The sequence below is a fragment of the Neofelis nebulosa genome, chromosome 9, assembly GCF_028018385.1.
Source record: "Neofelis nebulosa isolate mNeoNeb1 chromosome 9, mNeoNeb1.pri, whole genome shotgun sequence".
Taxonomy (NCBI): domain Eukaryota; kingdom Metazoa; phylum Chordata; class Mammalia; order Carnivora; family Felidae; genus Neofelis; species Neofelis nebulosa.
This window is the reverse complement of record NC_080790.1, coordinates 105,746,942-105,760,475: the sequence shown is the minus strand read 5'-3', so window position 1 is coordinate 105,760,475 and position 13,534 is coordinate 105,746,942. Positions and strand designations below refer to the sequence as shown.

General features: G+C 40.5%; 2 long non-coding RNA genes across 2 annotated transcripts in view; one reads left to right on the top strand and one right to left on the bottom strand.

Annotated features, from left to right (window-relative positions):
- The window catches only part of LOC131485420 (uncharacterized), a 165,714-nt gene that overhangs the window by 24,234 nt on the left and 127,946 nt on the right, over positions 1 to 13,534 (bottom strand). The window lies entirely within an intron of this gene.
- LOC131485422 (uncharacterized) lies at positions 5,529 to 10,737 on the top strand. The gene is made up of 2 exons (XR_009248838.1): positions 5,529 to 5,701; positions 10,501 to 10,737. It is a non-coding gene; the product is annotated as an uncharacterized LOC131485422 (long non-coding RNA).

Genomic DNA, 13,534 nt, shown 5'->3' with positions numbered 1-13,534 from the left:
AGCACGTATTTAGTGAGCACTGATACGGACGATTCTGGAGCTGTGCCCTAGTTGATCATTCAGCCTCTTCTATCAGCTGTGCCACTAAATCCTTGCATTAACTTCCCTTCTGTAAGAACTCAGAGTGCTTTCTGTTTCCCTGGTTGGATAGCAACTTACCATGATGGCATGTCAGGAGAAAATAAAATGCAAGATCAAGCAGGGTCCCTGCCCTTATAAAGCTTCCAGTTTGGTAGCAGAGACATATTTTAATAGAATAAGCACAAAATACATATGTGACAACCACACAAGTTTGGATAATTAATGATTATCATAAGACAAGATTCCATAGGGTATACTCATTTAAGGGTTTTTTTTTTAAGTTTTCATTTAAAATTCCAGTTAACATAAAGTGTAATATTAGTTTCAGGTGTATAAAAGTGTTTCAACATCTCCATACATCACCCGGTGCTCATCACAAGTGTACTCCTTAACCTCAACATCTATTTCACACATCCCTTACCTCCTCCCTTTTGGTAACCATCAACTTGTTCTTTGCAGTTAAGAGTCTGTTTCTTGGTTTGCTTATATTTTTTTCCCCTTTGCTCATTTGCTTTCCTTCTTTAATTCCACATGAGTGAAATCACATGGTATTTGTCCTTCTCTGACTTACTTTTCTTGGCATAATAGTTTCTAGATCCATCTATGTCATCGCAAACGGCAAGTTTTCATTCTTTTTTTATGGTTGAGTATATAGAACATCTATCTATATATCACATCTTTATCCATTCATCAATTGATGAACATGAGATGTTTCCACAATTTGGCTACTGTAGATAATGCTGCTAGAAACATAAGCATATCCCTTTGAATTAGTATTTTTGTATTCTTCAGGTAAATAGTAGTATGATTGCTGGATCATAGGTACAGAGGGTTCCCCTTTCTCCACATCCTTGCCAATGCTCATGTAAGGTTTTAATATGGGTAGAGAATACAATACATCAGGACAAAGGATAGGCAATCATATTTGGCTCCAAGATCCCAGGCATACCACCCCTCCACCCCTGAGGCCTTTCTTAGTTACTCAGGACAGGACATGCTTCATCTTCAGATTATACACTATCAAGATACTTAACTGGGTGCAGACACACACTTATTGAGGGTTCTTTTATATCATTAGCCATATAAAAACCCAGGCATGCTGTATGACCTGTTAAAACAGGTGCAAAGTATCAATCTACACGTCTTAAAAAGTCTAGTCAAGTTAATTCAGGTGGCTTCCAGGGGAATTTTGAACTTTAAATAGCACATTAATAAATAGTCTTAGCTGGTACATGTTCTCCTTATCTTAACCAGACCTCCAGGCATCCCAGGAGATAAGCATAATGGTACCCCAGTATAGCTGCAAGGTACCCTGTCCTATGGCAACATGTAAACTTACAGAGTGCGCTAGGGAATCAGGGAACTTCACACTAACGAAAAGGCATATTAATGGAGATTGGAAGGATGAGTAAGGAGTTATGTTGGCCCTGATGGAAGGGAAGAGTCTGACAGAAGGAACAGCATTATGCAGGAGGGATCCGTTCCAAGAAATAAAATGAAGGCAGTGTGACATGAAGAGAAACAGAAACTGGGTGGGGGAAAAGGCCCAACCCAGATCCACTGAGAGCCCAATTGGGGTTTTTGCTGAGCCAATTGGGAAAAGGTACTTCTTTGCACTTGGAACTCTAACAGGATGTGAACCTGGAGCTGCTGGTGGACATCCGTGCCATATTGCAGGGATATTCTGGCTGAGATTGGAGCTCACACCAATTTAAGCAGGGCTGAAGGAGCAAGGGAGCTGGAGAGCAAGTGCCCCAAGCCCAGGAAAGAGACACACTTTTCAAGTCTTACATGAGTCCATCCCTTACATTCAGTCCATCCCTGGAAATTCTAAACTTCACAGGCCAGTACCTTCTCTTTCTATTAAATTGGTTCGTATTGAAAGCCCCAATACAAAGAGGACCGCCCTTCAAAGGTTGTTGAAAAGCACCAGGAACTGTGGTGTTACCAAAGTCAAAGAAATTCCTAGGGTGAGGGAAGTATCAGTAGAATTAAATAGAAAGCAATTACTTCCCCAAATCCATATGGTTGCCTTGTAAATCCCTGAAGGGATTTTCCTGCCACATTGAAAACGCAAGGTAGTCTACACTTAAATTATCTTAAAATTAGTCGTGGTAAGCAACTGAAAATCACACATATACTTCCTCAGCGCCTCGTCACATGTAGAGAGGTTTGTTCTTATGCTAATCGATCCCGACTGTTACACCCCTGAGTTTCTGCATCTGTTCCTTAGTGCTTGTTTCCTTCCACTGGACTATATTCGCTCTCCCTTTTGCCACTCATAACACAGCTATTTGTCTGAAGCAAGTCTGCTTCTAAAGGGCTGCTTCTAATCAGTGCCCACTGGTCAGGGGCTCCCCCTTACTCCACCGCATTCTTATTTGAGTCTCAACTGCAGCCCAGGCTCCAGTATGCATAAGAATTGTCAATCATTCTGAAAAAGTGAAGGGATTACCCATAAGCAGGGAGCAAGTGGTCTCAAAAACTCTTTACAGAGGACTTTGCAAGAGCGTTTCTTTTTTTGGAGGGTCGGGTGGGAGGTGGAACTGGTGGAATAAAAACACTTCCTAGACCACACATCAGCAGATAAATGTGTTCTGCAGCATTCAACTTACTCTGTGGTGCCAATTTCTAAATGTGCCACGTGTTTTATGATGCAAATGTGAGCACCTCGTCTTAGGCTTTTCTTCATTTGATATGTGTGAGTACGAATGCACACACACACACACAAAACAAGAACAGATGATATTATCTAAGCCATTTGGTAAGAACTTGTCTGACAAAAAATGTAAAATGTACTTATTGATTCAAATGTCGTTATGGTTTTGGTGCTTTTCTGTATCTCCCTTTCCACTTATAGAAACCATCTTGAATAGAGCAAAATGTTCTTAAATCTTTTATACAAAAGATTTTTTGTATAAATATAAAAGATATACAAATCTTTTATATAAAAATCTATATATATAGATTTTTTCATTCAAAAAAGGCAATAGTCCAAAAGGTTCATCCTTTTTAGGCTTCAGGGGAAAAAGAATGACCAGAATAGAGAGAGAGCTGTTTTCACTTTCAGCTAAACTTTTCTGAAGTTGTGTCTGGTTTTCCCATCTCTGTTTTCTCACCTCCATCCAGCATTGATATTGTTGGCAAAGCTTAAAAGAAGAGAAACCTAAATTGAAATTGGGGGAGTCAAATGAAATCCTCACTTAAAGACTACAAGTCATTCATTCATACCTCCATTCATTTCTTGCAGTAAATATTAAACATCTCCTAAGGACCTCCTACTTTCCCCATCAGCATCCTAGGCGCCTGGTGTAGAACCGGAACCAAGCATAGTCATGGCTCCCTTGGCTCTTGCTGCCATGGTGGGGGTGGGAGAGCGGAGATGGTAGTAAATAAACACAAAGTGTCATTATAAATTGTGATGGGGGCACTTGGGTGGCTCAGTAGGTTAAGTATCCAACTTCAGCTCAGGTCATGATCTCATGGTTTGTGAGTTTGAGCCCTGCATCAGGTTCTCTGCTGTCAGCACAGAGCCCGCATCAGATCCTTTGTTCCCCTCTCTCTCTCTGCCCCTCCCTGCTCATGCACTTGGGATTTCTCTGACTCTCAAAAATAAACATTTAAAAAATAAATAAACAGTGATGAATGTTACTGGGTGAAGTTTTAGGTTGGGAGGCAGAGAGGGCTTCTGTGAGTATGTATCTAATCTGAGACCTAAAGAATGAATGGAAGCTGCCAGGTTGGTGTGGGGGGACAATATACACACAAACTACCTCAAAGACTCTGAAGTCAGAAAGTGCCTGGCTTGGTGAGGAGCATGTTCTGAGGAAGACCAGAAAGGCCTAAACCAAGAAAGTGGTGAGGGGGAGATAGCTGAGGGTGTGGTTGAAAGGGAGGCTGGAGCCAGATGTGGAGGACCTTGCAGGGAAGAATAAGGAATGTGACATTTTAAGTTCAGTATAAGGGCATTTAAAGGAGGCAAGCAGACAAATGGCATGATCCAATTCTCTTTATTAAAAGCTCATTGTGGAAAAAAAAAATAGAGCATTGTGGCTTCTTTATAGAAAAGACAAAAATGAAGACAAAGTTAGAAGTGATCAGGTAGCTATTTTAACAGTCTGGGTGAGAAATGACTGTAGCACAACTCAGACTCCATATCAGCCCTGAGGATCTTCTCCTCCTGGTTTTCATATCCTGGTGTGGTTCTTTCGAACATTAAACAGGGCTGATCTGGGTAATTTAATGACCATACAAAAATGATGGTGTGTGACTACCAAAAGTCAGCTAAAAGAGACATTGCAGCCTCCTGTTTGTTCTCTCATGGATCACTCACTTTGGAGGCATCCAGCTGCCATGTCCTGAGAACACTCAAGCAATCCTACAGAGATTTCCATGTGGGGAGGAAGCCTCTTACCAACAGCTAGCACAAATCTCCCCAGCCATGTGAGTGCCACCATTGGAAGCAGATCTTCCAGTGCCAGTCAAGCTTTCAGATCACCACAGCCCTGGCCAACATCTAATGCAACCTCATGAGAGACCCCTGGCCAGAATCATCCAGCTAAGCCACTCCCATATTCTTGACCCACAGATACTGTGTGAGATATATAACATTCATTGTATTAAGGCACTAATTTTTTTTAATGTTTATTTAGAGAGAGAGTGAGCAGGGGAGGGGCAAAGAGAGGGGGAGAGACTCCCAAGCAGGCTCTGCAATGTCAGCACAGAGCCTGATGTGAAGCTCGAATTCAAGAACGTCAAGATTATGACCTGAGTGGAAATCAAGAGTTGGATGCTCAACCGAAATAACTTTTCTTTTAATAGAGAGAAAGTGTGAGCAGTGGAGGTGTAGAGAAAGAGAGAGAGGGAGAGAAGGAGAGAGAGAATCCCAAGCAGGCCTGGTGCTGTCAGTGTGGAGCCTGATGTAGGGCTCAATCTCACAAACTGTGAGATCATGACCTGAGCTGAAACCAAGAGTTGAATGCTTACTTGACTGAGCCACCCAGGCACCCCCAAAATATTTTTTAAAAGGAATTCACTCTGGTAACAGAGATTTGCTATTTTTAGTCTCTAGCTTTTGAGGTAGGCAGCTAGAAGTACAGCTAAAGGATTTCAGAGTTCACAAAAGTGAGACAAGAGACCCCCGTGAATCTCTGTTCAGTTTCTAATATTCCAGTGTTTTTCTAGGTGGCATTGAATTGGCAGGCTCAGAATTTGCAATAAAAATGTTAATTCATACTTAATTCTTTATTAGCATCTTAGCTCTTTCACTTACCAGCTATGTGACTTGGCAAACTGACCTCTCTCAGAGTCTGTTTCCTCATGTGTAAAATAGGGGCATTCACTCAGTGTAGTAGTAATTTGTATTATTGACCAGATATTTCCTGCCTGTCCCCACACACCATAGGGTTGTACTCTCTGTCCTGACCCATTATGGTTGGGTGGTTCCAGGCAACTAGTTGCGAACAAGGAATTCTGAGCAGAAGTGATGATTGTCATTTCCAGGCTGGAGCTTTAAATTGCAGATCGGAGAGTCTCTGAGCCCCACTTCCCTCTGCTGCTGGCAATTCTGTCAGCCCAGGAGCTACAGAGCAGGTTCCAGAGCTACCCATCAAAGGACATGGTAGGTTATAAGCAACTAAGTTTACAGGTCGTTTATTACTTTAATAGACTGACTTCATAGATTTGTGTTGAAGACACAGTGGGATGATATGTACTAGGCAATTACTCTATTATCTATCACACGATAAAATGCTAAGTTGCATATGTTTCCATCATTCAGGCATTGCTGGACTTCCAGGTCTATTAGCATTTATGTAGTTGTCAGAATATAATTTTCAGGCCTATGATTGAATGGCACTTCAGAAGTGTCTACTTTGGCATTTAATTATACATGCAAATTATTGATCAAGTTTGTAAATCATATTTTCTGTTCATGATAATTGATAATATACGAGAACCTTAAGAACAACTCCTAATGGCTAAAAACTAACATCTAATCTCCTTTTCAATAAATAACCATAAGCAACTGATTTACTCAACTCTTGCCAAATACAATTGAGGCAAGTCTTAACTGTTTGATAAATATTGAAGGAGTGTTTAGTTTTAAATCATAATAAATGCAAAGTATATGGGTTTAAAGAAGTAAAAAGAAATTCTAAAATAATGTTGGTTCCTTTCTCTTTGCCTTTTTTTCAAATATTTGTTCTCGACTTATAAATATGCACCTGTATAAATTATGACTAAAGCTATTTTTACCATTTCACGTAAATATTTTGCTGAATATATGGAACCTTAATCTCCGGTGTATTATGTACCAAAGGATAATAGATTTGGCAACAGACATAGATAGCTACATTCTGTTAAAAACCAACTCTATAATTCACAACTGGACTTGGGTTCTCTTCCCAGTCCAATAATACACTTATCTGCCAAATGGTCTACAACAAATGTTTTAGTTTTATAATTTGCAGAGTCATATTTTTCTCCATTTTAATTTTTTTAATGCTTTATTTTTATTTTTGAGAGAGACAGAGTATAAGCAAGGAAGGGGGAGAGAGAGGGGGAGACCGAGGATCCAAAGGGGGCTCTGCACTGACAGCAGAGAGACCAATGCAAGGTTCAAACTCATGAGTGGGGAGACTACGACCTGAGCTAAAGTCAGATACTTAACTGATTGAGCCACCCAGGTGCCCCTCTCCATTTTAAATGATAGATTCTAATACTGATATTGTTTTCCATGCGTTCTCAAAATAAAAGCTAAATGGTTTCACCATAAGTATGATTTAGTTAAATTCATTCATCTCTTGATAGGAGATGGTTCAATTATTGGACTACCCCAATCATTAAGCATGTTATTTATTTAATTTCTAAATACTTAAATACATTTTTTCCTTATGAAAGGAATGCATAATCATACAGGAAAAATGAAAAATAGAAGAAAAAAGAAAAAAGCCACCTATTATTCTAATTCTAAAGAAAACCACAGTTAACCCCTTGAGGACTTTATCCCAGTCCTTTTGTTCTGCACACATTGGCCATAAAGGTAAATGCAAATTCAAAATATATATAACGTTTTTAACCTTTGTTCCTGAGTATAAATGTAATCCATATGGCTCTTTAAAGAGAATATTGAAAATATAAAAATACAAAAAACATGAAACCAATGAAAACCACCAGAGATCACTGTTACTAATATTTTTGTCCTTCCATTAAAGGCAATCATTACTTAGCAACTTCAGAGTTCCCTCAAAAGGTGTAGAATGGTCTTCAGCAGCATGGTTAGATTTTCCAGAGCACTGAATATTTATTCACTTCTGAGTTGGAGCACCTGCATTCATCATGCATTTGCAACAGGGGGTAACTACCCTACATTACATCCTGATGTCCTATGATAAAAACCCAGCCTGTTCTCATCAAGAGCTCCAGGTTTGGGGAAGATGTAGAGTACAAAATAACTACAATGCAGAGTGATTTGTGCTAGCATTTGAGAGAAACTCGAGATGCAGTGGAGCACAAATCTATCCTGCTGGGGAAGAACTTATAAGGGGAAACCAGCTTTCTGGAAGCTATGCAGTAGGGCTTTGCTCTGAGGGGTGAGTGTAGCCAAAGGCTGGGAGGAAAAGAATCAGCAGGGAGCTTATGCTACCCAAGAACAAAGGTAAGTCCACATGGTTGGAAGATAGAAAGGTAAGACAAGAGATGAGGTGGGAGAAGTCAGCATAGCCTTTGTGTTTTCATAGCAAGGAGTCTGAATTTTATGCAAACAGCCACGAGACAATTAAGCATCAGAGCGACATGATTAGGTGTGCATGTAAGAGAGAGTACTCTAGCAGGAAGGAAGGAATGAGAGACCTGGCAAGGCTGAGGGGGACAATAAACTATGGCAACATCCAGACTAGAAACCGAGAGGGCCTGTGTGAAGATAGCTGTGACAATGAGTGTTAGAGAATCTCAAGAAGGCTTAGAATATTCCTTACCCTTTCACATGCCACTCGGGGATCAACCTTAAATGTTGATCATGCCTGCCACATTACTAATAAGGCACTATCTCAAGACTTTCTTTGGTAATCTCCTTTCGGTTTTAGGAGGTAAAACAAGGCAAATATGTTTTGCGGGCACCTGGCTGGCTCAGTTGGTTAACTATCCGACTTTGGCTTAGGTCATGATCTCGTGGTTGGTGGGTTTGAGCCCCACATCAGGCTCTGTGCTGACAGCTCAGACTTGGAGACTGCTTCGGACTCTAAGTCTCCCTCTATCTCTGTCCCTCCCCAGCTCACTCTCTCTCTCTAAAAAAAAAAAAAAAAAAAAAAAAATATGTTTTGGGTACTACTCCAAAGGGATCACCATATAAGACTAGATAAGATTCTGACACTATAATTGAAGTCAGGACATAGGGAACTATGCTAAATCACATATAGAGAGCAGATAGCTGAGGTTGGTTACTTTAAAAACCCTTCTAGGGCAACATGACCACTGCAGAACTACAAATACACTCATTTGGGTCATGATGATTTTATCTGAGCTATAAGTTGAAAGAAGAGTAAATCTATTCTGAACAATATAGTTACTGAATCATAGTCATTCATAGTATGTCAATGAGACAGTTACCCAAATGGGTACACATCTGCTGGAGAAACAGATATGTTGCTTAGGAGATGAGGACTTTCTAGATGTCAGGGGACATTGAGATTCAGTATCAATTATTTTCTTTTTCCACTTGGGCTGGTAACATGGTTTATTTTGCAGTTTCCTTAATCAAGATGATTGACACAGAAAGCTATCCAAAATTTTTAGCACAGCACTTGCAACTTCCAAAATGTGGCCCCTGAATATTTTTTTCTTTAACAATTAGAAGTTTCTGAAACTCATTTGAATTGCTTTGTGAGGGGATAATGAGTTTGTGGTCACTGGAAGTACTGGGGGGGAAAAGGGCTGAAAAAAATCCCTGGAAGAGAGATTTTAGGCAGATTAAAATACTTGTTTTGGGTGAGTGTCTGACACTCCATCTTGGCTCAGATCATGATCTCAGAGTTGGTAGGCTCAAACTCCACACTGGGTTCTTTGCTGTCAGCTTGGGATTCTCTCACTGTGCCTCCCCCTGCCACTCTCTCTCTCTCTCTCAAAATAAATAAATAACATAAAAAAATAAAACACTGGCTTATAGCTTTGAGGTGAGGATTTTTTTTCCTGTTGTAGTTATGTAAAGATATGCTCATGTATTACTTTTTTCTTTCTTGCTATCCAGCACCACCTAAACAGAGTCAATGAAGTTGGTGTGAGATTTCAGATACAAGGTCAGAAACCCAGATACCTAGAATTCCTTTAACACATATATTTGAAGTCTGCATATGGTTTGACTAGGTTGGATCTTCTTATAAAGCAATAATTTAAACGTTTTATTCATTCAGCCTTGAGAACTTTGTGTTGCTAGATATGGAAAAAATAAGTCATACAAAAGGGTTATTGAAAATTGAATCAAATGACAGAGTACAGGTGTCTATTCCCATTGTAAAGCCATTTTAATGAAAGAAAAGTTGACAAAAACAATCCATAATAGTACATAAAAACAAAATTTTCCATCAAAGGAACAAAAACTATGAAGACTCTGCAACCTTTGAGTGCAGAGAAGGTAACAAGTCCACACACACATGGGAGATAATGATTTTTCCAAAGTCAGAAATATCAGAGGAAGCCCAATGAAGGGAAATGACATCAATGGTGTAATATGACAGAAGGGGACACTGCCATTGGCTGATGGCAGGTGATGCTATCTCTACCTGGAACATTTCAGGAAATCTTTTAAGAAATGAGGTCTGAGCTGGCTTCATAATTCTTTAAAGTTTTTAGTATTCTAACACTACTGACTGAACTTGCTCAGGATGAAGCCACATGTCCCTTGGGAGTGTACTACACTGGAAAGAAGAAATGTATGACTGAGGCAGTTTTGACAGTGGCTCCACTGCAATAAAAAAAAAAAATCGGTGATGCAAAGCCTTCAGGGAAGACATCCTTTCTCATAGTCATTAAGTCCTTTTTGATGCTCCACAGTTACTCACAGAACGTCAAGAACATAAGACAAGCTCGTGATTAGTGTCTGAGAGGTAGGGAATTACCTTTAGGCTGAGGGGCAAGACAAAGTGGGAAAATCTGCAACCGGACAAATTGGAGCCATTCCAGTCCCAGGCATCTTAATTGTCATCCTCACCACGTTTAGAGGGGACTGAGGGTTTCTGTGTCTCCAATGAGATTTTCTCCCCTAAGGAACTAGATTAGAGAAACCTAGGACTGAAGATGGGAACTGTAAAAGCAGTGATTGATAAAAATGGAATTGGGAAAGGTGACTAATGAGTCGGCACAGAGAAATAAGAAGCATGATGTTATAATGGGATCTAATGGGAAATCTGAAATTTTTTCCTGCAGGAGATGGCTAGAAATAAAACAATTTCATTCTGAATGAGAACAAGATTGCTAAACATCACTCTTGGAGCAATCTAGGATTCACATCTCCATGTTCTGGACTCAGAATTTAAATGGGCAAACGAATGCAGAAGACTTTCAGACCACTCTCCCTTCTTCATATGTCTGGCTTCTTCCCATCTCCCAAATTCAACATTAAGATCATATTCTTACATAAAGTTCTCCATGACTGTTAAGCAATTTGGGCCTATGTAGTTCATTGGAATGCAACACATGGGTATTTCAAAGTCAAGTGATTAGAAAACTATGGGCCCCAAATACTGTTCATGGAAATATGCCTCCATAGTAAATGCTGTCAGAGCACCTGTGCCCTTCCTAGCTTATGCTGGCCCAGTCTTCTGATTATTTTCCTCACTGAATAGCCTCTTATAAAGCACGTGCAACTCTCCCTGGGTGCTTTCTCTGGCTGCAGGAGCATGACACAGGGTGCAGGGAAGGCTGGAAATATCTGTGAGTTGATGCCTCCAGAAGCAGCCTTCAATACCCATCCAGTGGGAAGTTTTGGATAAATAACCTCATGTTTCCCATGGGGCAACACTGAGGCATGTTATGCAGTCTCCCCAGGGTCCCCAAAGTCCTGAGTTCCCACTGACTACCACAGTGGTAATTCTGCTCATTAGCATATCTTTGATAAATTTTCCTCCCTTCCTTGTCTCACTTCCTTACTCACCTTTGAGTGGTTCCTAGGATCACCCTCCAGATGAACTACTTGTACTCACACCCTTATCTCACAGTCTACTTCTGGGGAGACCCAAGCTAAAACAGCATTTTCCCACATGAGAAAATGAACCCAATATAAAAGAACTATATTAAGAGGAGCATGAACCAACAATGGCTGATGATTAAGAAGAATAGCTGCAGGTAAACACTATAGATAACACCACCAGGGATGCACTGATCAGGTTTTCCCCAAGCCTAGGAATGCCTAGTATCTGTTTGTGTGCAGCTGTGAAATGTTTAGTGGAAGCTTTCATTGGAATCCTGAATTACTGTTCCTAGTAAACTCCAAAATCGTGTGATCTAAAATGTATGAATACCAAATTTTAGTAACAGTGAATTCTTCATATAGTATCTTACTAGTATGTAGCACTTGTTTATATATAAAAAATAAAATGATACATGGCATATTATTTGCTCATAATAAAAAAAATCTGTGTTTTAGCAGTTCTAGACCTTAAGACTCCTGAAAGCCTTGTGAATGCTGATCCACACTTTCACAACTCCTGTCCTAAAAAGAGGTCACATTGGGTAAAAACCCCACTACTTTCTTGGCAGCCTGACTCTTGGGCCAAAAATACTTTAAACAGTATGTTCCTAGTCCTTGAAAGAGCAAACATGTCTTTAGGGAAAAGAGGAAAAGAAAAGCATACAGCAGTCTTATCGATGTTGGGTCTGATATTTACTCTTCTGTTTCTTGGGTCAAGGCTGCAGGGTGTAAACTGGGCTCCTGCCAGGTTCTTAGCACAGTCTTTCAACAGTAATTCTCCAGGAAGTCCTGTTTGAGAGAGAGAGAGAGAGAGAGAGAGAGAGAGAGAGAGAGAGAGAGAGAGAGAGAGAGAGAGAAGAAGAAGAAGAAGAAGAAGAAGAAGAAGAAGAAGAAGGAGGAGGAGGAGGAGGAGGAGGAGGAGGAGGAGGAGGAGGAAGAAGAAGAAAGAAGAAGAAGAAGGAAGAAAGAAGAAGAAAGAAGAAGAAAGAAGAAGAAGAAGAAAGAAGAAGAAAGAAGAAGAAAGAAGAAGAAAGAAGAAGAAGAAAGTACCTGGGAGGAAATCAGCCATCTTTATGCTGTTCACTGGTTCTGTTTGGGGGTTGAGGGTGAGGGTAACACATGGCACATAAATGTTAAAGCATCCACTGTTTGCAAAGAACTTCCTTTGGGTCTAGATTTTCACTACCACTTAGAAGCTATTGCTCTGGTTACCTGTATGTTTTGCAAGTTCACCTTCCCCTACAAGGCTATGAAGGAGTTAAGGGCAAGGATCTTGCCTGAATTACCTCCGCATACCTGGGACAGTGCAGAGAGTGAAAGCCCTACTCCCTTGCCTGGGGTTAAGGGGGAAAGAGCAAACCTGAGACCAGACTTCCCCTGTAGTGCCCCCTGTAGGCTCCACTGACTTAATCTGAATGGACCCCCTGCTTGACTTCCCTTCCTTCTGTCTTGTTTCCCTGATTCCTTCACTGTCTTCCTGGAGCCCTTCCTTAATAAACCATTTGCACATGATTCTCATCTCAAGGTTTTCTTCTATGGATCACCAGCTATCATGTCAACCCACAGGACTAAAAACTGGAGCACTGGCAATATGCAAATTAATGGCTACCATTTTGTCCTAGTTAAGGGTTCTCGGAAATCAAGGAGGAGAAATCCACTCAAATTAGCTTGAATGGGAACTTTACAGAAGTATACCATGACTTGCGGGAGTTAGAAAGTTACCTGTAACTTGCTGGGGCCACACAGTCTCCCTTCTCTGATTCTCTCAGCACATGAACTCATCTATTTTGCTGCAATTCAATATTTCCTGTGATGCTTTACTCTAACGTAATTGCTTGCACATGGCTATGGCTTACTAAGGAACTAAAACACTTTCCCTGGTACAGAAAACCAGCTTATTCAAATCTTAGTGTCCGAGGTCCAAATGCTGAATGCCAGTAAAAAACAAACAGACAAACAAAAAACAACAAAAGAAACAAACATCAGAATCTGATTAGCCCATCTTAGGTCAGGTGTCTTCCCCATCCCATTCAGATGCAGCTGTGGAAGCAAGGTACTCTTTTGAGACTCGGCCCCTTCAGCAGTACTGTGGCATGTGTGTATTTTTTCAAAGGGGATTATAGGATCAAGGCAATGACTGACATCTCTAGGAGAATAATAAACCAAGACTTTTTTGTTCTGCCTTCAAACCTCAGTGTTGGCACTACCCTACCCAATCCAGGAGGAAGATTCTCCCTCTTGAATAGTTTTCATCTATTCCAATCTCATGGG